Below are 22,280 nucleotides of genomic sequence, written 5' to 3'. Positions count from 1 at the left end.
CTGATAGAAGAAAGTATGTAGTAAACTCAAGATCACTGAAAAACAAACAATCTGTGAATGGAAAACTGGGGATGCTTTAAACACTCTATTAACTTTAGCAAAGTACTGATAAAATAGAACCAAAAGCTTTAATCCAGGAAAGAAAGAATTGATGCAGCGAGTGGGCTTTATTAAAATTAGACTGTTTTTTCTGCTCTGCAATGACTCTATCAAGAGACTATAAAAAACAAGACATAGACACGGGGGTGGGGCAGGTATTTGCAAACATATTTTAAGAGAGTTGAATAAATCAAACAAGATGCCCAACAACCAAACTAAAAACTTGGCTTTGACAGACACACACACACACACACACACACACACACACACACACACGCACGCACGCACGCACGCACGCACGCACGCACAAAGGATACATAGATGACAAAGAAGCATGTGAGAAGATGTTCCACATTGCATCACCAGGGAAACAAATATTGAAACAACAAAATACCACACCCATTAAAACGATCAAAATCCAGTATGGAGAATGTGGAGGAATGAGTGTGCCCCTGCTGTTGGGAATGCAGAATGTGCAAACCCTGTGGAAGAGAGTCAGTTTGGGAAAGCATCAGCTGCACAAGCATCCTGAGTGAGTTTGGATCTCTGACACCCACATAAATGCTGGGCATGGCAGTGTGCCTGTCTGTAACCCTAGTCTTGGTAGTGGAGGGAATCTCCCCAGAGCTCACTAGCCAGCTACTCTAGCTCATCAGTGAGCTCCAGGCTCTGGGAGAGACACTGACGCAAAAAAAAAAAAAAGCAAGGCGGTGGGGAGGGAAGAGCACAAGTTATCCCATCTAGTGTTGACCTAAGACCCATGTGCACACACACCACACACACAGAGAGTGAGAACATGTACACACAAATGCATATTCACTCATGCACACACACAAATACATATAGACACCACACAAATATATACACACAAAACCCACTAAATCCATTTTAACACATGACCCAAGAATCATATTCCCTGGTAACTGACCAAAAGATGTTGAACTTTTCTGTTCAATATATATGGAAATTTATAGCAGTATTCTTCCTAATTGCCAACATTTACATTGCCAACATTTATATGTAATTGGATCTGTTATCCCACAGTAAATGAATGAATACATTGCAATATATCCAAACAGCAGAATATTACTTAACACTAAAAAAAGAGCTATTAAGCCATGAAGGACATGTGAAGAAAACTTAAGTACATGTTTTTAAGTCAAAGAGGCCAATATGGAAATGTCAGACACTGTAAGATTTCACCTGGGTGGCATCATGTAATAAGAGCCCAATGAAGGCAGGGAGGGAAGGATCAGTGGCCGCAGAGAGAGGAGTCAAAGACAATGAAAGCAATCAGTTTGATTGTATAAAAGTAGACACACCATGTTGTGCACCCCTTGTGGGAGGGGGTGAGAAGACCCAGCACCAATGACTCAGGTACTGGGAGTGAGGGAGTAGCAGAGGATGCTGCAGATGTGTTTATTCAGGAAGTTAGGCCAGCCTTTATTCCCCTCCCAAGGTCCTATTGGCTCAGGTGGCTGACTCTGAGCCCTCCTTATTGGTGTCTCTGGGGTCAGCAGTCCCCTCCTTATTGGTGTCTCTGGGGTCAGCAGTCTCTGGGTGTTGAGGCAGGCATGATGGCTTGACTCAGGGAGGAATTGTCTGCTGCACATGCTCATGGGGACTGGCCTGGGCACCTGGGCAGGGCAACTGCGGTTTGGGTAGGCTGGCTGCAGTTTCTCCTACAACGAACGCCTCACCACAGATTTGTCCAAACCTTCAGAATCTCTGGCACTCAGGGGGAGCCCTGACAAAGGTCTGGACTTCTGGGTAATCATGATGTCTCAGCATAGCTGGTCAATAGTTGATGCACAATCAGTGAGATGCTAGTAGTGGAGAAGGCTATGCCCGTGTCAGGGCAGAAGGTATTATGGGAAATTTCTATATCTGTTCAATTACTGTGAGTTTCAAACTGCTATAAAAAGTCAAGTGTGATCTTTAAAAAACATTAAACAGTGAAAGCGGTATAACTACTTAATGTTTGTAAAGCAAAAAGAATACTGATTCCACATCAACTTCTTGTCTTATTTTTCTTTGGGTTTTGGTTTCTTGAGACAGGTTCTAACACCATCCTAGCTGACCATGAACTTACGGTGTAAGCCAAAATGCCCTTAAACTCTGGATCCACCTGTCTCCACTCCAAAGGTGCTGGGATTCCAGACCCATGTCTATATCTGCCTCTGTATGGTTACTACTACTACTATTATTATTGAATGTTAGATACTTAGGGAATAGCAATTGTCTTTTATAGGGAGACCAAAGATTCTTTGATTTATTTTGGCCTCTCCCACTGACATTCTACAACAAGATAACAGAACTTCCCATATCTGTCCTCTGTGCATTTTTCTTCAGAGTCCCTGGTGTCAATGGGATCAAAAACAAGTGTGTAAAATTCTTATGTTCTAGAGACTATAGCTCCATCTATGCTATATACATTCACTAAAATTACCAGCGAGATCAGCCACATCTAGAATGACTTTAACAATGTGACCAAGAGGCCTGGAAACAACCTCAGGAACATCAAGCACCATCTCTTTGACTGTGTGGTGAAACACTTGAGGCTGCCAAATATCAGCACTTTATAGTGGCTTCCAAGACAACCTCTGATTAAAGCTCCAGCCAAGATAAAGAAAGCCATTCCCTTGCCTCACTTGGGATTACTGAGGCTGTTGGCACTTGCAGACAAAAGGAAATAAGACATCACAGCTATCTAGTTACACACCCGGCTTCTGCCTTGGAGAGCAACTACGAGGCTGGAAGCCCTGACTAGATTGTTCTTCAGGCAGTTGCATTGGATCCTCCTCTTCCTATGGACACGGGTGAACTCTATAGTGGGTTCAGTTTATATTTTGCTTACATAGCAGTCCTGAACTTAAACGCATACACACACACACACATACACACACACACACACACACACACACACACACACACACACACACCATACCAATCAAAAACAAGAGGACAGTGTGGGGAAACGGAAAATGGTTCAAGAACGGGTTCATGTGAGGATACTGAGTGCTTGTGGGAGAACAAGTCTGTGACCTCAGTTTCTTAAAAAACAAAAACAAAGCCACGGAACTGTACTTGGAATGTTTCTGTGCTCCTCCCAGGTGTAGCAGATGGGAGCGAATTCACTTCAAACTATTCGTTACAGCAGGCTGTCCTCATTTGTTTATATACCTCTATAGAAAAGCAGGTTTTTGCCTTGTACAGCTTGTCTTTGTAATTGTACACTTCATTCAGGTGACTCTTCTTAACCCTAAGGGTATAAACTGCCTGATGCTCAGAATAAGGTTAGCTATGACATGAGACTTTGGCCCACCTCATGTATCAGCTCAATTCTCCCAGGTCCCACCACTGCTGGAGCAGAAAACAGAGAAGAGGAAGCGCTCAGTGATATCATGTTACATGATATAATGTTACTAAATTATAATGAACAGCCAGGAGGGTAGGGTCCCCTCGACAATGTTGATGTCACCTCTGACAACCTCCACACTGTCTGATATAATTAGATGCCCTACAAATAATGAATAAATGGGTGAACACACTGGTTTTCCTGGCTGCATGAGAGCTGAAGGGAAAGGCTAACTCGGGGCTCAGACATAGCCCCTGATAAATTCTGGTTTTCAGGACCCCATATATCAAACCGCAGCTCTAACTTCTCTATTCACATTCCAACCAGAGAACTTGAAAATATGCGAAGTGAAAGAGATAAGTGCCTCTAATCTCTGCAACCTTGTTCTGCTTTCTCTCAGACACTGAAGTCAGGAAGGGAAGAGGTATGGCAGGGACTCCAGCCAGTGGCAATTTCTACACTGGAGGAATAACATTTTAATATTGACCCCTTCAGAACTGAACAAAAACTTCTCCAAACTTTAAGGCACCTGTGTATACCATTCCCCCAAGTATCCACAAGGGATTAATATACTGTGTGTATGTATGCATGTCCAAAGATTGAATTATAGAATTTCAAGTTCCTGTTCTTTATTTATCTTGGATGTTGGTGTGGGTTTGTGGGTCCCAGCAGAGACCAGATAAGGGGTCAGATCCCTTGGAGCTGGAGTTACAGACACTTGTAAGCTGCCCATTGTGGATGCTGGGGTCAGATGTGTAGTCCTTTGCAAGAGCAGCCAAGATTTCTTAACTGTCAAGCTCCACTGTATAATATTAGTTTAAGATGTGCTACATTTGTTTGTTTGTGGGATATTTGTTTAATGATGCAAAAAATGTGTTGCAGTCTTTCCTGTTGCATTTGTTTAACTCTGTAAAGATGGGTTACTTTGCCTGCCTAAAACACCTGATTGGTCTAACAAAGAGCTGAATGGCCAATAGCCAGGCAGGAAAGAGAAATGGGTAGGGTAGAGAATAAGTAGGAGAGAAAAGGAGAGAAGGATGCCAAGGACCAACCACTGAGTAAGAAGTAAAGAAAGATATATAAAATAAAAAAAAGGTAAAAAGCCCAGAGGCAAATGTAAAGAAATATGGGATAATTTGTGTTAGAAAAGCTGGCTAGAAACAAGCCAAGCTAGGCCAGGTGTTCATAAGTAAGAATAAGTCTTTGTGTATTTATTTGGGAACTGGATAGTGGGTCTTCAAAGGGGCAAAAACAGCTCCAGAGCCCTCTCTCCAGCCATTCTTCTAGTTTCTAAACTATCAATAAAATACAGAATTTAAAACGATTATCAAGTGTTTATTTGTGCTAAGCGCTGAGTTGGGTTTCCACACATCATCTCGAGTTTACCTCAAGGTAGGCTACACCAGGAGGTAGAATCCTCTTTGTAGATATTCCAAGGTCACACAATGAAACAACAGAACCAAGTAACTAAAGCCGATTCTCTCAGATTCACAGAGCTTGTGTTTTACAAATTTTCTACGGGCCACAGGTGAAGGTCACTCTCTGCAGCTGGCAAGAAATTTGAATAAAATGTGAACTGGGAAAGGCACAGATTGCTTCATTGGGAAGGACATGAAAAAAGTAGAAGGGGAACCCAGGAGGCTGTCCTCAGACCTTGCATTCGGAATTCCTTTAAGGCATGAGGTGATGCCAAAACTCTGTCACTGGACTTACTGTCTCTCTAGTTTGGTTTGATTTCAAGACTCTTGAGCCCACTTTAGTTTTACTACTGTGAAAGCATATGAAAATTAAGGACGATTTTGTCTCTAGGTACATCTTGACCTTCCAAAAACAAATAGTCCTGTTTATGGGGGGGGGGGGCAGTGTATACCAACAAAAATAGTTATCTCTTAAATGAATAAAGTACAAGAAAAAAAAAAACATACCTTTTGCTTTGTGCTTGATTTCAGGCCAACTTGGGAATGGCTTTTCGACTAGAGGGAAAAATGAGAAAGAAGTCCATGAAGAATGCATCATGATTGTAGAATTTATGCAAAGGACATTCCTTCTGGAAGGCAAAAGTTTTGAGTTAAAACTGTTTTCTTAAAACTTTCCATTACAGCTTCCAGAAATCTCAGCAACACAGCCTAGACGCCAGTGCTGGGTGTTTCCCACTAAATGGGAGCCTGTGTAAGCAGAGCAAAGCCTGCACTTGTCAATGCCTTGTTCACAGTTACCAATTCAGCATCTCTTCCTAGAGGACACCACAGAAACCACCAACTACAGCACATGAAGAAATACTCACTGCTAAGATGAGGGAAATAGAAAGAAGAGAGAGGTGAATATCAGCAGAGGCAAGGAGGAAGGCAGAGGAAGGACACAAAGCTCTGAACATTGGAGGAAGAGAAAACAGACACAATGAAGAGACCAGCCAGTGTATGGCCATGTTTCCAAGTACATTTCTAGAGGGCAGACAAACCTCTGCTCCTCAAAAATGTGTTTTCCTTGGATGGAAGCAAAGTTCTGAGGAATATAGGCTTATATTTAGGGGCCTTTTCTTCCAGATTGTTCAAGAGGCTTCATATTGACTGGGGACTAATAAAGAAAAAGCAGACATTAAACTGCAAAAATAATTACTTTCACATAGAATATTACAAGTTAAAAAAGCAAAACTCAAACTTCCTGTATTTAGTATTGAGATAGTAAATATATTTAGGCTTAAGTATATGATGAAATCAGTTAATTCTAAACCAAAGACTACAGCCTAGCTAGAGAAATGTCTTCCTAAGTCAGCAATCTCAATGTGTTTGGACTTGGGTCATAGAGGCCTCCTGTATCTATTTATATTTATTAGTTCCAGCAACTGGGACTGAGAATTTTTTCAATATGTATTTATTAGTTTTAAACATCTATAACAGGACATTATACATTACCTAGTATACATTTACAGATTCTGTGTGCAGATTGAATATTGATGAGAAGGCAATACTTACGTTTTACAAATACTTTTAACATTTGGCATGAATAGAGAGTAACTGGGTTAATATATTTGTTTTTGCACTTAACCTATTTTGTTTGCAGCAGATAAACAAAGTCTTTTCTCACCCAGATATGCAGATGGAAAAAGAAAGTATTTAAAATAATCATTTCAGACAATTGCAGATATCCCTCCTGGTATGAGTGACATTTTTCAGAAGAAAGGAGAGCATCATCCATACATGAGGACCAGAGTGTATCTACAGCCCAGGAGCAAGTCATCCTAATCAAACCAACCCTGCTGGCAGCCTGATATTGGATGTCTGATTTACAGAACTGTCAGAAAATACATTTCTGTTGTTTATGTTATCTGGCATCTTCTATGGCATCTCCAGCAAACTAACAAACAGACCCCAACAAATCTCCCAAGAAGTGCCGCTGAAGTACCATCCTTTCCATCACCAGCCCTGTGCATACTGGAACAGCGAGCTTGGGTCAGCAATGCTTAATCTCCATATTTTTCACAGATATCTTTCAGGGGAGAAGCTAGTCATGCAACCTTCCCAAACCCAAGTCCAGAAATTCCAAATCAAGGCACACTAGTCAACTTTCTATCATTGAAAATGTGTGCTCACCAACCTAACAGGAGGGAAGGGTGATTATGACTCAAGGTTTCAGAGGTTTCAGCTATGGCTGCTTGTCCTCATCACTTTGGGACAAATGCAAAGCAAACATCATAGTGGGGTAGGACAAAGAAGCTGGCCTGCTCATAGTGTGGTTGAGGAAGAGAGAGAGGAGGGAAGATGGCAGAGAGAGGAGGGAGAGGAAGAGAGGAGGGAGGGAAGGAGAGAGAGAGGAGGGAGGGGGAAGAGGAGGGAGGGGGAGATGGAGGGAGGGAAGGAGGTAGGGAGAGGGGGAGAGGACACAGGGAGAGGGAGAGAAGTGGGAGAGAGGAAGCAAGGGAGGGAGAGAGGGAGTGAAAGAGGGAGGGAGGGAGGGAAGGAGAGAGAGAGGGAGGGAAGGAGGGAGGGCGGAAGGAAGAATCACAAAGTACACACTTAAAGTATTCCTGAGACAACCTACATTCTCCAACTGGGCCCCACACCTCATAAAGTTTGTGCTATGTCCCAATAGCTATTAAACTATAAGAATCCATCAGTGGGAGAATCCATTGATAAAGGAACAACCCCCCCTAATTCAATCACTTCCTAGAGGCCTCACCTCTGAACACTGATGTTAGCTACCAAGCCTTCAGCACATGAGTTTTTGAGGGTCATGTAAGGTATCTAAGACGGAGTACAGTATATTATGGCCTTCATCATAATCTTCAAACCACTTGTCTAAGGATGACAGTAGCTGAGAATGACAAATAGGAGCTGATGTTGTCCCCTCCCCTCCACTGTGAAGAACAAATAAATGACCTCTTCTCTCTCCCCAGTAAATACCTATTAGCAGTCCTAATTTGAATGGACCCTGTAGGGGACCAAGGAGAGCTCAAACAGGCTCAAGATTGGCAAATGACTCAAACTCATTGAACACAGACCCGCAATCCTTTCTTAACAATGCCAACCTACACACACAGAAATCCTATTTTTGTTTATTTTCAGACTTTTCATTGTGTTGGGTTATATTAAACACCATAAACCTATGGATAGGATCTTTGTGTACAAGTCAACATCACAATAGTTAACATGACTTCAAGAAAATGTTTTTTATTGATAAAAAGGCTCAAAAGCCAAGCTACTTCTAGGGAAAATTTTTTTTCACTTGACATTAAATGAGTTCTTGGGTCTCCAATGGTAAAGGTCTGATTTAGCTGTAATGATGTTGGGCTTAGTTACAGATCACCTGAGCCACATACATTGGGCTATACAGTCCCCTTGGTGTGATATGGTAGTCTTTGAAAATTTTCTTCCCTGTTACAAATTATAGTTGATTTTTTTCCTATAAGAAGTTTTATAGGCTATACTACAAAGACCCATTTAAAGTCAAATAAAACTGAAATGCTATGAAATTGCCAAAATGTAAACTATCACAATATTAACAAAGTAGAAAATAATAAAATTATCCCAGAAATTATCGTGTTTTTCCATGCATGGGCTCTAACAATAGCATCTATAAAAAGGCATATTTAATTTGAAGAGAATGGAGACTGTGATGGAAACTCAGGCATTCCAAATTTCAAGATAATGGATTTATTACTGATATGTCTGCCACATTTCTCACATGCATGCCTTTGCTTTCCTTATTCAAGGCCATCTGCAAATCATAGTGACTTTCAGCAGCTACAGACAGAATCACTTAAGACTCCTGCGGGAGAAGAGAAACAGCACAAAGCCATGGAGTGGCTTCCCAGGCACACTCACTCCCCAGGCTCCTCACTGGTCACTGACCACCTCCTTCTGTCACCCTGCCTGTCAAAGTTTGGTGTGATGAAACACCATTACCAAAAGCCAATTGGAGAGGAAAGAGTTTATTTGACTTTCACATTGTAGTTCATCATAAAAGGAAGGCAGGGCAGGAACCTGGAGGCAGGAACTGATGCAGAAGTCTTGGAGGAGTGTTGCTTACTGGCTTGTTCCCCCTGGATTGCTCAGCTGCTTTCTTATAGAACCCAGGACCCCCAGACCAGGGATGACACCACCCAAAATGGCCTGGGTCCTCCCCCATAAATCACTCATTTAAAACATGCTCTACAGGCTTGCCTGCAGCCTTATTTTAAGGAGGCATTTTCTCAGTTGAGATCCCCTCCTCTCAGATGACTCTGGACTGTGTCAAATTAACATAAAATTTAGTCAGCACACTGCCTATGCTGAAAAACCATAGAAATGGGGAGGGGGAAAATCAAAAGAAAAAAAATGTGTTTTTCTTGAACAGTTGAGTACAAATTAGAAACGAGGGGACAGGAAAGGAAGATGTTAAACGCATTTACTGCACCATCTGGCAGGAAAGGAAGATGTTAAACATGCTTACTGCCCTGTCCGGCAGACTGCAGTGTGTAACCCTCATCCATGGCTAAGAGGCAAGGTAATTGCGATACCCTGCTGGTTTTATGGATGAGAAGGCCGAAGCGGTAGGCAGCTCAGTAATTTACACAAACCCACACTGCCCAGAAATGCCAGAACCAGATTCCAACCAGCATATCGAACTTAAAGCCCAGGGTCTTAAAACACTGTTGTTTTTCTTTTTTAATTGTTTGCCTTTTAAGCTTTGACTATGCTATTCAGCAACTGGGACCCCAGCGGCTAGGCCGGAAGAGTGGAAGCCTGAGGGAATTCTGTTCCCTCAGGCACTGACTCTTTCAAAGCTTATAAAGAAACTTATTTAAATCTCCATCCCATTAAGAACTCAAGATTCAAAAGCTGAAGCAGAATCCCACTTCCTAGAGAGGCTGAGAAGCAAGCGGCTCACTAAAAGTCCTCATGCTTTCTTGCCTTCCTTAAAAACCCTCCTCTGCCTGGCTCCTCCCTACAACTTCCTGTCAGCTAATTGCTGACCCAGCCTCCTACCACAGGTGAATTTTACTTAATCAAACACATCTTTGCATCATTAAACAAGTGTTCCAGAGCATAAATAAAAGTAACAAATCTTAAGATAATATTCTACAACAATTATCCAAGAAAAGTTGCCCAAGGAATTAGCTGATCCCAGAGAATAAGAAAAGCTATGCTGTGTGAGTAGCGGCCTCAGAGGAAGGAAAGAAAGTGTCAGAGACAATAGATTACAGCCTCACAAACAGACTAGTCCAGTAAGACTTGAATTGGCATCAGTGGCCAGAACTCTGAAATTCAGTTTCCTCTGCAGTGAGTGAATGAATAGCTACAGGAAAAGGAGAGCAGGGTGGCTCGGGATGGAGCAGGTGAAAGGAATCTCACACGTGAACCATGTGCAGCTACAATGTTCCTAAGTCAGGTATGCTAAATTCAAACTTTGCCTAGAAATAATTTCTATGTAGGCTTCAAGACATTTAAATAAAAACAACCCACCTTTTAAGACTGACCCTGAATACATGTACACATGTACACGTGCGCACGCACGCACACACGCGCGCGCGCACACACACACACACACACACACACACCAACAGAGAGAGCAGGAAAAAAATTGTAAAAGAAACCAATGGCTTTCTTAAACAATGAAATTATACCAAACACTGTTGCAGGATTCTGACACCGACTCTCACTGAGAAGTGTTAATTAAAGCAGTGTATTCTCTATTTCAGTGCTCCAGACAGCAAAGAGTGAATATGATTATGTTTCTCAAACTTGCTTATAGTAATGAGTGTTCTGACACCTACTTCTCCAATTAGGGTCAAGACGGCCATATGTGTGACTTTAATGGGAACCAAAGAAATATTTAAATGACCTAGATTTCCAAATACCACTCGATTTCCCTGCCAAGGATCCTGACCACGTCGATAAGGGGACCTCAACTTGTGAATCCTCTGTTCTTTTAGCAGAATTAGGTAATGTTTCTGTTTGCTCTACCAGCATTAGAGAATCCAATTTAAACCCAAGGATGAAACTGACAAAGGAGTGTTCTTAAACGCAAGCTCTTGTCTAAGTTCCCTTTATTGAAAGCTGCAGAGTAACGTAATAGGATCATCCTGCAAATACTATGATTACTCATGGACATAGAAGGCTGCTCACTTATCAAGATCTACTTCCAAGTGTCACCCTGTGTTAAGAGGCTGGACCAAAGACACCTCAGCTGATAGGAGCTTAAGATAGGAGCTTGCGTTCTAAAAAAACACAAAAAGAAATGCCTGAATGTAAAGTTCTAGAAATAAATGTTGGTGGCCTAATGACTTGTGGAAGAACATATTCCAAGAACATATTCCCCAACTTCTGGTCCCCCCCCCCAACTCATCTTCTTTCCAAGAAATCACAAAGGCAATTGAAACCAAAAGATTGATGATGTTTTGAACTGTGATTATTTCATTATGCAAGACCACCCCCTGCTTGCTCAGGGAGACAGAAACTAGATAGTCCCCAGTAGATACTTAAGAAGCCTTGTACCCTCCCTTTCAGAGTAATATCTGTGTAAATGACAAGCACAAATCTCTCTCTGGTCTCCATGGGTGGCTGCCAGGCCTTTCTCAATTCCCTTTCTCAATTCTATTCCCTTCTACACCTTTGGTCACGGGCCAATTCAGAGCCTAGTTCTGTCCGTAGGTGGGTGGCTAATACTAACCTGGGGAGTAGCTCTGGGTCCATTGACACCTGTTATTCACAGCTCTGTGCCCAACATCTTCTTTCCAGCACCCTCTATGGTACCCTCCATCAGTTGGGGGACAGAGGAGACATAGAGAGATGATTCAGTAAAATGACTGCTGACCTGAGATATAGATAGGAGTAAAGAAAACAATATGGGATGGAGGGACAGCCCGGGATAACAATGCTGGGAAGGTTTCCCATGGCCAGGGAGAACTGCAGTGCAGATGTGGGCAGCTGCCAGAAACACAGTAGTAGCCAGAATGCAGACTGCCACTTTTACCTGTCCATCATCATCCAGAATGCTGCTGTGGCAGGCAGAGGCCCAGGGACTGAGTCACTGTTCTTCATCATCTGAGCAGCTTCCAGTTTATGTCAGTTTAAACTCATCTTTTCCTGTTTTAACCTGTGCGTTATAACCTGTTAACCACCATTTATTTTGAAGGTGAAATGTCATGGATGTGACCCACGAGAGGCCCTCGGACTGTTTTTTAGATCCCTTTCACAATTGCCTGCATGGCATTTCCAGTTCATCGTGTAGCTTCCCAGCCCCAGCCCTTCTTTACTCAAATTTCTCCAAGGCTTCCAGGTTCCTTTGAGTCAAGAATGGTATCTAAAAGCATACATCACAAGAAAACAATCTCCACCAGAAAGGCGTTCATTTGCATTCACATTTCTTTGTCTATCCATCTACCCACCTCTCGCCCATCTAGAAAGTCATGAATTCATACGAATACCTCCAGTCCCAATCCAGTTCCACAGGGTTGATTTAAATTTCCTCTTCCACATCTGTAACCCGATTCTCTTACTGTGAAAAACATGTCTTCCCTCATCCTTAAAATACTTACTCATACAACCAATCTCCACCCCTACTGCCATCCCCACTCCCTCAGGGACTCTCTGCAGACCCTGCCTGGCTCTGACACCTCCCACAGAACTTCCCTGTCATGTGCACACAGCCTCCTCATCCGCCCCACGCTGAAACTCCTGCTACTACTCTCACAGACCCTCTTCACCTCACCCGGGCTCACATGCTACATGCCTGCCCACTCTGTAGACATTTTTCTCGCTTTTCATGCGCTCCTACATCCCACAAAGGGCTGCCATTCTGTTACAGTGCACTTTCGTCCGAGATTGAAACAGTCCCTCCTGCAGGGAAGCTCATTAAGGCCGGAAGTAAACAATTCAAAATAGCTTCAGGAAGTCCCTTAAACTGACCAGATTCTCCTGGTCCTCTAATCCTCCCCAAGAGTATATAATCAGAAAAGGCTGCTGAGAGCCACTCCAGGGAGCCAACCTGAAAAGAAAAGTCAGACAAGCCCAGCTGCCTAGAAGAAGCAGGGGCCAGCAGAATTGCCTAAAGAAAATCAAAGAGCAGCTGGGCTGTCTAAAAGGCTCAGGTCAACTGAGCCACCTGGAAAGGACACTCTGCTACCTGTTAAGCTGCCTGCAGGCTGCCCAGTGTGCCCCATATTTTGAGCCTTTGTGAGCTGTCACTCATGCTCTGATGGATGGGCTTTAGTGATGCAGCTGTCTCTGAGTCATTTCTGTCCCTGTAAGTAACCCCTTCACCCATATTCATGTATGCATTCCAATAAAACTCATTGGTTCACCTATTTGGACTTCTATAGTGTTCACACTCTGATCTGTTGAGAAATCACTTGCTGGGTTGAGAAGGTGTGTGTGTGTGTGTGTGTGTGTGTGTGTGCGTGCGTGCGTGCATGCACACATGAGAAGTCTATCCCAGAATGCCTTCAGGTGGATACTGTCATTCCTCATCTCCCTTGGCACATCCTTCTATGGATGCTCTGCTTATCCTGCCTGTTGTTCTGACATTCAGCGTCAGGCCACCTCACTCAGTGATGCCTGCCTCACCCACAGGGACTGTAACACCTTGTGCTGGGCCACCCTCAGCTCAGTGGCAGCCCTCCTCCAGTGCACTCCTATATTGTTCAGCTCCACACACTGCGTTTTGGGTGGTATTGTTCAGGCAGGGAGGGAAGAACGAAGGAAAGGAATTGAAAGGTCCCGTGCAGTAATGCAAACCTGATGGGATATGAACTGGGGGAACCCATGGCCGTGGGACCTCTGTTGTGAGGATCTGAACAAAACTGATGCCAATACAGCCAGATGCAGAGACAAGAGCGGCTGGAGACAGGGTTCTGCATCATTGTTTGAATACCGTTATCCAGCCCTGCAAAGGCAGACATCTATTATGTAAAGCTATGATAAAATTTTGTGCTCAAGCTGGTTCCACTTGGGATTTCTGTCACTGACACTTGGCACAGTCTTAATGGAGTCTCTCTAGTCATTAACGTGATTCTCACCCCATCCCACAATGCTAATAATTGGATTGCCTGCAATATACCTAATACTAAGAACCTATCGTGTATTCCAAATCAGATAATGGGATTTTCATCTTAATGATGAAACTCCCCCTGCCGTGTTGTAAGTGCATGGCTTACAGTCATTGTTTCCTTGCAACGGCACCTGCCACCTTGTGTGTGCTATCTTTGGTGACTTTGCCATGAAGTCACACCCTGATCTCTGGAGGCGCCACTAAGAACTGAGGTCAAATCGTTCCAGATGAACCAGTGGCTGGGACCCTGGGCTGAGACTTGAGAATAATCAAAGGCACCCTGCCTGCCTGTTACATCTTCTCCTGATGATGGTGAAAAGCAACCACACTTTTTTCTAGTCCTCTAGAAAGAGAAGCACAGCTGAGAGATGGCCCTGGCTCACAGGAAAGGGTACATGCTGTCAGTATCTTTGCTCAGATTTGAATTCAGCCAGCTTGTCTTCAAAGATGTCCCACCACCATTTTTTATTTACTTTAGGCAATCTCTAGTTTAAACAATAATAATGCTAGTGAAATACATAAAGCATGAAAGTAAACATCTGGACCATTTTCAGTGTACGGCGTATTCACACAGCTGCACAACCTCCAAAGCCTTTCCCTCCTCCACTGCCACGCCAGAGTTAGTTAGCCCCCTATATACTCTTCCCTTCAGTCTCTGGTACCCTTCATGCTACTTGCTATCTTTGCCCTGAGAAGTTTGTGTAAGTGGAATTCTGTAGCATTTGCCATTTTGTAATGGCTTATGCCATTAATCATAATGTCCTTAGGGTTTTTCTATAGTGGGCCATTTGTCAAAACACCCTTTCCTGCCTTGGTGGGTCACCCAGGTGAGCGTCGTTGCCATCTGGATTCTCTTCCTTTCTAAGCAGAATATCCCACTGCATGCCCAGAACACAGGCCGTGTTCCTCCGTTTGTCTGGCCATAAGCACAGGAGTTGCTTCTGAAAGTCTCCCCTCTTCACCACCACCTCAAGCATCTTCCATTGCTTGCTGCCTGCCCTCTGCACCCACACCCTCTCTTCCTGGACGGCCCCGGGCCACGTGTGGAGCTGTGGCATGCCTACGTGCCTTTTACTTCTTTCCAGTATGGTGGGGAGGGTGAGCCTGAGCACTAGTCTCCAGTTTCTCATCATCTATGCTGGCTGCCTCTGTCTACTCCTCCACGGCAACCCTATCACAAACCATGTCAGCTACAAAGAGAAGAATTCTGAAGGAGTGATTCTCCCAGCATACAAATTACCGGGGAGAAGAATTCTTCCCATCTCTTTAGAACACCCCTCTCAGCCACATGGCTAACTGAAGCTAGGAAGCTCTTGTTGCTATTAATAACTCTATAGCGCACAGGGGAAGAAGGCATGCTCAAAATAAGACAATGATGAACTCGACTCACAAACACGGCCAAGACAAGTGACTATAATGTATTCTGCATTCTTGTTTCTCTAAGGTTAATTCATGTGTGGGAAATTGCATACTGAGCATTCTATGAAAACAGAGTAACAACTAAAATGTTAATAGAAACCAGATATTCTCACCAGACAATTTCTAAATCAAGGGTTATGCCTTAGAATTCTTCTCTACTGCTTTCTGAAGATGTGTAATAAGCATTTATTCATCCTTCCAACAAATGCTTTTAAAGTTCTACTCTAAAACAGGTATGAGCTGCATGTAAGGGGTACCATGATGATGAACTAGGCAGAACCAACCCAGGAACATGAAGCCACATGGACCAGCCATGACTACAATACTTATGTCCACCAATCCCTATATGAGGCAGGAGGAAATGAATGACAATTCAAAAGGAAGGGCTCCTTTCCTGGCCTGTGGCTGTCTGTTAACACTGTAGCTAGAGAAAGAACATGCAGCATGGGAAGCAACCATTTTACAGGCTACCACAAAAAGAGATTGTTGTCGATTGCTTAAGGATCACTTAGAACACTCTCAGCCTATGTCCTTGAAAGGGTTTCATTCTTTTGGCTCTGAGAGCTTATCCCCCTGTGCTTTCTTTCCAGTTAATACATGAAACACAGCCCTGGAGTGTGAAAGAGATACTCAGTGGTCTTCAAGGCTTTTGTAACCCCTCAATCCAGGGTCCAAAGAAAGGTGGAGCATACACATGCCTGGAGTCTCTCACAGCCCAGCAGATTAAAGGGTACACTTATCTGCTCATGCATCTGTATCTGCTATCTGATCATGATAGGCCCACTGTGTATCAGACACTGTGAGCACACAGTGCCAGACAGGACCAGTAAGATTGCTGTCAGTCATCATGTGTGAGGAAGCTGGGTATCAATCCTCTTTTGGACTCCAAGCACATAGAAGTTTGCCTCCGCTTGAATCTGATAAAACTTCCGGTCAGATCCCTTGTGGTTCAGGTTTTATATTTAATTAAGTAATCCATTTGGTGTTGATTTTACTAGCTGGTGTAAATGGATTTTCCTCCCAAATCGCTAACTAGCTCTTCCTACAGAATTGATAGCAACAGCGGCCCATTGCCGCTACTGCTTGGCATTCTCTCTGGGATCCTGTAATTAACTTTTTATGTGAGGTGCCATTGTTCTTTAAAAAATATTTCCTAGTGCCTTTTCTTTCAGGCTAATCTAGTTTCTTTCCCTTCCATCCTTGGGAAGGGGGAGGGGAGGATATATTAAGGCCTTTTAGACTCAGCTACAACAAAGACTGCAAGTAAGATGAGAGCATCACAAATATTTGTAGCATTTATATTACAGCATAATAGGAAACATGCACAGATACCTGAAACAATAAATGAATTGCATATTTTCCAATTTATGACTAAGCACTGAAACATTTGAACTACCGCAGTTTTTCACAGTTTAAGATCTAATAGGAAGAGCATCTCACAACACGGCTTTCAGAATTGCCTCTGTAAATGCTGCCTATTCCTGAAGATTGACTCTTTGTCCAACCAGATTGTGATACTACTGCATTAGTTCTATGAATCAGTGTGGAGGAAATCCTTACATATCTAATCATCCCGCCTGGGAGTGACTCACTCCCAGGATAATTATGCTTCTCAAGGTCACCCTTCAATTCAATTCCAGAACCCCAGTCTGCCTTACTCTGTGAGCAGACTTACACCTAGCAGAAACTGGAATGAAGTCTACAAGAGGAGTTGGGAACAGCTGTGGCTGCACACGTGTGTGTGTGTGTGTGTGTGTGTGTGTGTGTGTGTGTGTGTGTGAGAGAGAGAGAGAGAGAGAGAGAGAGAAAGAAAGAGAGAGACAGAGAGACAGAGTGTGCCTGTGTGTATATATGCATATGTGTGAATACTTATGTGTGAGTATGTGTGTGTGACTGTGTTTGTGTGTGTGTGAATGTATGTGAGTGTGTGTGTGTTTATGTGTGTGAGTGTGTGGGTATGTGTGTGAATGTTTCTGTGTGAGTGCATGTGAGTGTGTGTGAATGTGTGTATATGAGTGTGTTTGTATGTGTATGTGAGTGTGTGAATGTGTATGTGAATGCCTGTGTGTGAATATGTATGCAAGTGTGTGTATATGAATGTGTGTTTGAATGTGAGTGCTTGTCTGTGAGTGTGTGTGTGTGTGTGTGTGTGTGTGTGTGTGTGTGTGTGTGTGTGGCTGCTGCCATGAGGAGTAATGTGGATATTATACAGCTTCACCATAAAGACACATATGTCTTCCCAGGCACTGGCGAACATCACAGCTCTTCATGGTTTGACACAGTTTCTATCCTCAAGAGCTTATAATTTAGTTCTATAAAATAACTCCACTGTCCTAATTAGTTTTCTGTTGGTGTGATAAGCACTATGACCAAAGCCACTTGGGAAGGAAAGTGTTTACTGGGCTTACACTTCCCCATCACAATCGGTCATTGAGGGAAGGTAGAGGAGGAACTCAATCAGAAACAGAGATAGCAACCATGGAGGAACACTGCTTAATGGCTTGGTCAGCTTGGATTTTCGTACAACCCAGGACTACCTGCCCAGGTATACTGTATGTATAGCACATAATGTGATCATTAATCAAGAAAATATCCCCAGACTTGCCTATAGGCCAGTCTGATGGAAGCTTTGGCTTCCATCATTAACCAAAAAAAAAAAAAAATCCATTTAAATACTACTATAACATAGTAGGCCTCCACATGGCTTTTGCAACATCCTTAATGTTAGTTATCACTCTTCACTCTTCCCTACCCCTTCTCTTTCCTACCCTCCCATACCCCTCCCTGTGACATCTTTATACTTGTAGATAGTATTGGAGATGTCACTCAATGCTGAAGGGCTTGCTTCGCATGTGTGAGGTTCTAGATTCAAGCTCCAGACCCCAAAATATGTAAATAAGCAAGTACATGAGTGAATATTAAATAGACAAGGAGAATATGCATGGCCCAGGATATGGTGAGAGGAACTGATGCCTATGATGCTCTTGAAAAACAAGAAGGTGACCAGTTCTCCTGTAAGAGATCAAGCAAAGACACAGACCAAGTAGGCCCATTTCAAACCGGTAAAGGCTCACCTAAGTTGTGTTCTAAGGTTCACAGCTACCAAGGGTTTTGTGATTATCAAATCAATTCCATAAGCAGTTGCTGAGCATCTATACATTCCCTACTTGGTATGCACTGGAAGTAAAAGTAAGCGAGACATTCTCTCTGCACTCAAGTCAGACACAGATGCAGGTAGTAGTCAATGAGCGGTTACACACAGGGTAGAAGGGTGGGGAATCCCAGAATGTGACAGTGAAAAGATGTAGGGGACATAAGTCTAGAGTGGACATGCTCAAGTGTGCAGGGAAGGAAGGCAGTGCTTGGGCCAAGGGGTGGGCGCATGTGAGCAGAATAGTGTGGGAGCCTGGCTACAGCTCAGCTCACGGGAGTTTAGGCTTCACACCCTCGGAAGGAGGAGATGCACTGTAGCCTTTCACATAGGAGGAATAACAAACACAGTAGAGGAGCTAGGACAGCAGCTGTGGTTTTCCTCGCGTGGCTCTTTTTATTGCTTGCTAGCTTGCTGGCATGAGCAGTCATGTGGATTTCATCCTACAAATGCCTAAACCTGTGCTTTCCTAAGCACCTATAGATACCAAGAGCCACACACCCTGCACAAATCCTTTCTCTGGTGTAGCCGTCACTTTGCTCACTGTGAAGTGAAGACACTGGACTAGATGCTTTGTGAGCTTCAGTAATTCTTCAGACGCTCTTACTTATCTCCCAAGGAAGACTGGGTAGATTGAGGGTGGCTGCTGCTCAGCCTCCACACCCAGAGATGGGAAACAAATTCAAACGAGCAGGTTTTCAAGGAGTTTCGTCTATGCTCTATCTGCATTCTAAGAATGTTTGCAATTCCCTGGAAGCCTGCGCTTTTGGCACCACCCATGTCTCATAGCCTTTAAATTAAACTGCATTTATGAAGCCCGGGTGAGCTCTTCGGATTAAATACTAAATTTCAGTTCCAAAAACTCTCGTCTGTGCAGAATGTACCCAGAGGAACATTCAAACTCTCCAGTTGCTTATGCTGTCTCCCAGTCCTGACTTGGCCCAGTTTTATTAAGATCTCTATTAGTGGTTCAGTTATGATTAAATATTCTTCATACTTTTTAAAGGAGGGCAGGGTGCAGCTAGCTCTTGATGGCCTGTGTCACCTGGGAATGTGGATCATGAGGACATGTTAAATCCACAAGGGCTCTAGAGCCCTTCCTTCAGCTGAGCTCTGAGAGCAGTTAGCATATATTCTGCTCACCTCTTTGGAAAGGGTCAGTTGTGGGTGGTGGGAGGTAGCTACTTGCTACTCTGTACCCCCAGAACCCTTACTGTGTCTTTGTTCTGTATCCTATTCATAGGCACTTCTTAAGCCTCTGTCATGGTCTTTCTTTTATCCAGCCACTTTGTAGGTCCTGACCCTACTGTTTTCTCCATCTTTGCTATCCCTAAGCCTCCTCTACTATTTTTTGGATATCATTTCTGTTCCATTCTTAAACAGAACATGTTTTTAAAAAGAAAATTTAAGATAGTCATGACTACTGCTGGTACATGACTGTAATCCCAACTGTTTAGAAGGCTGAAGCAGAAAGGTTGTTAAGTTCAAGGCCACATCTTGGGCTACAGAGTGAGTTCAAGGCTAGCCTAGGTAACTTAGTAAGAGCCTGTCTCAGACTTACCAGGCGAAAAGAAGGCTAGTGACAGAGCTCAGAGGTAGAGGTTCGATCCTCATCACTGCAGAGATCAACAGGGCATTGCATGGACCCCAGGTAAGCATGCTGGGTAATCTGCACCTATGAAACAAGTCTGCCTTTTCACATGAATCACATTTTAACTTTCGATGTCCCATTGATAGTAGTTCCCAACTCTCTGCCTTTAGTCATTTTGAAACAGTTAAATCTATATAAAAGTATACTTTGTTTTAATGTCCAAGTAATAACCCTATATAAAAAATGTTATAGTGAGGGACTGTATGACACCTCCATGGTAAAATGTTTGCTGTGCAAACATGAAGATTTGAGTTCAGAACCCCAGCATCCACATAAAAAGCCAGCGCATCTGTAATCCTAGTGCTGGGGGCATGGTGTGGATCCAGGCAGATATTGGGATTCACTAGTTAGCCAGTCTAGCTGATCTGGTGAGCTCCAGGTTAATCCATGTGTTAGAGAGAGAGAGAGAGAGAGAGAGAGAGAGAGAGAGAGAGAGAGAGAGAGAGAGAGAGAGAGACTGTTGAGGAGGAGACCCAGATACCTCTGGTCTCCACTTGCACCTGATGGAGTACATACATATACTCATGTCATGAACACACACATATGTGAGCCCATGCACATGCATACACGTACTTAAACACACACACACACACACACACACACACACACACACACACACACATACAATTCCATACTGAATCTTTTCTTTTACATGCAGGATCTTTTGAAGTATAGATATTGATCTTCTAATTTTCCCATTTAATTAGTTGGAGAATGCCTCTGTTTGATCGACACAGAGCAATTATTGTCTGCTGCGAAGGCTTCCATTACAGATGCAAGAAAGACACTCTTGTGCTTTCTGTCTGTCTGACTGTGGCAGTCAAGAGTGAAGGGCAAACACAGGAAAACAAGGAGCAGTATCATAACTCAGATGTGAACTTGTAACCTACTTTATCAAATGAAGAATCTAGAATTTCCACCTGAAATCTGAACTGGAGAATCTAATTACCAAATAACCAACCTACATTTTCTAAAATGGCTGATGACATAAACATTTACTACCTTAGCTTCCACCATTACCCCTCAAGATAATGAAAAGCTATCCACAGAAAGTCTAGACAAAGTTGGTGTCAAGTAAGAGCCTTTAAATTCCCCCTGAGGGGTTCTCTTTTAAATGAGAGAGCCCTCATTACTTCACAGGTAGTTCAAAACCACACCCCTGGGGGAAAGGTGCTGCCTGCTCTGTGACAGGGCTTCTACTCGGATTCTCCAACCCTGTCTTACCATCAGATGACCTTCATCCCACCTACTCCCAGCCAGTTCTGGGCTCTGGTCCCACCACCACTGCAAAGACTTCCCCAGGGTTCAAGGGTTCAAGGCATCTGTCCTGGCTCCGGGACTACAGCTGTCCACCCACCCATTCCCATGTGAAAGGCCACTCTGTAAAGAACTCACAGAGGAGTTTTAACCATTAGCAGGAGGGTTCCCAATTCTATATTGCAAAGATCCCCTTGCCACACCTGGCACTTCTCGGGCATGTTATGAGTCTCGGATCCCTGCTGGCAAGCCAAGCTGCTGGGTGACTTTCTCTTTCTGGTCTCTTTCCAGTCTCCTGGGTGATTAAACTGAAGTTTTATTAACTTACTTTGCTGACTCAGAGAGCTGCTTCTTCAAGCCTGAACTCTGCCATGTCTCCATTCACTTGCCATTGTTCCCATTATCCAAGGTTTCTAACCCTTAGCTTCCTCATCTGCAAATAGAATAACTAATAATGACCATTTCAGCCGGGCAAGATAGCACATTCATAGGTCTGCTATACGGTTAAGTGAAAAAAGGCCATAAACCACTTAGCACAGTTTCTGCCGTGGTACACAGATGGGGAACACTTGCAATTATAGGGGTGGTATTGGCTGTGGAGGTCTCTCTCTCTCAAGACTTATCTATTATTATGTATACAGTGTTCTGCCTGCATGTATGCCTGCAAGCCCAAAGTGGGTACCAGATTTCTTTATAGATGGATGCGAGCCACCATGTGGTTTCTGGGAATTGAACTTGGGGCCTCTGGAAGAGCAGTTAACACTCTTAATCTCCGAGCCATCTCTCTGGCCCTGCAATTCTCACATAACTCAGCCCAG

The 22,280-nt window shown here is 43.5% G+C and overlaps 1 long non-coding RNA gene across 1 annotated transcript in view; it reads right to left on the bottom strand.

The window, feature by feature from the left end:
• Nucleotides 1–22,280, bottom strand: part of LOC127232418 (uncharacterized) — a 154,799-nt gene that overhangs the window by 64,613 nt on the left and 67,906 nt on the right. The window contains exon 2 of the long non-coding RNA XR_007835373.1: nucleotides 5,383–5,430. This is a non-coding gene — a long non-coding RNA (uncharacterized LOC127232418). The remainder of the gene's footprint in view (nucleotides 1–5,382; nucleotides 5,431–22,280) is intronic.

Source organism: Phodopus roborovskii, unplaced genomic scaffold, assembly GCF_943737965.1.
Source record: "Phodopus roborovskii unplaced genomic scaffold, PHOROB, whole genome shotgun sequence".
In the NCBI taxonomy this organism is placed as follows: Eukaryota; Metazoa; Chordata; class Mammalia; order Rodentia; family Cricetidae; genus Phodopus; species Phodopus roborovskii.
This window is presented reverse-complemented; position numbering and strand designations above follow the sequence as displayed.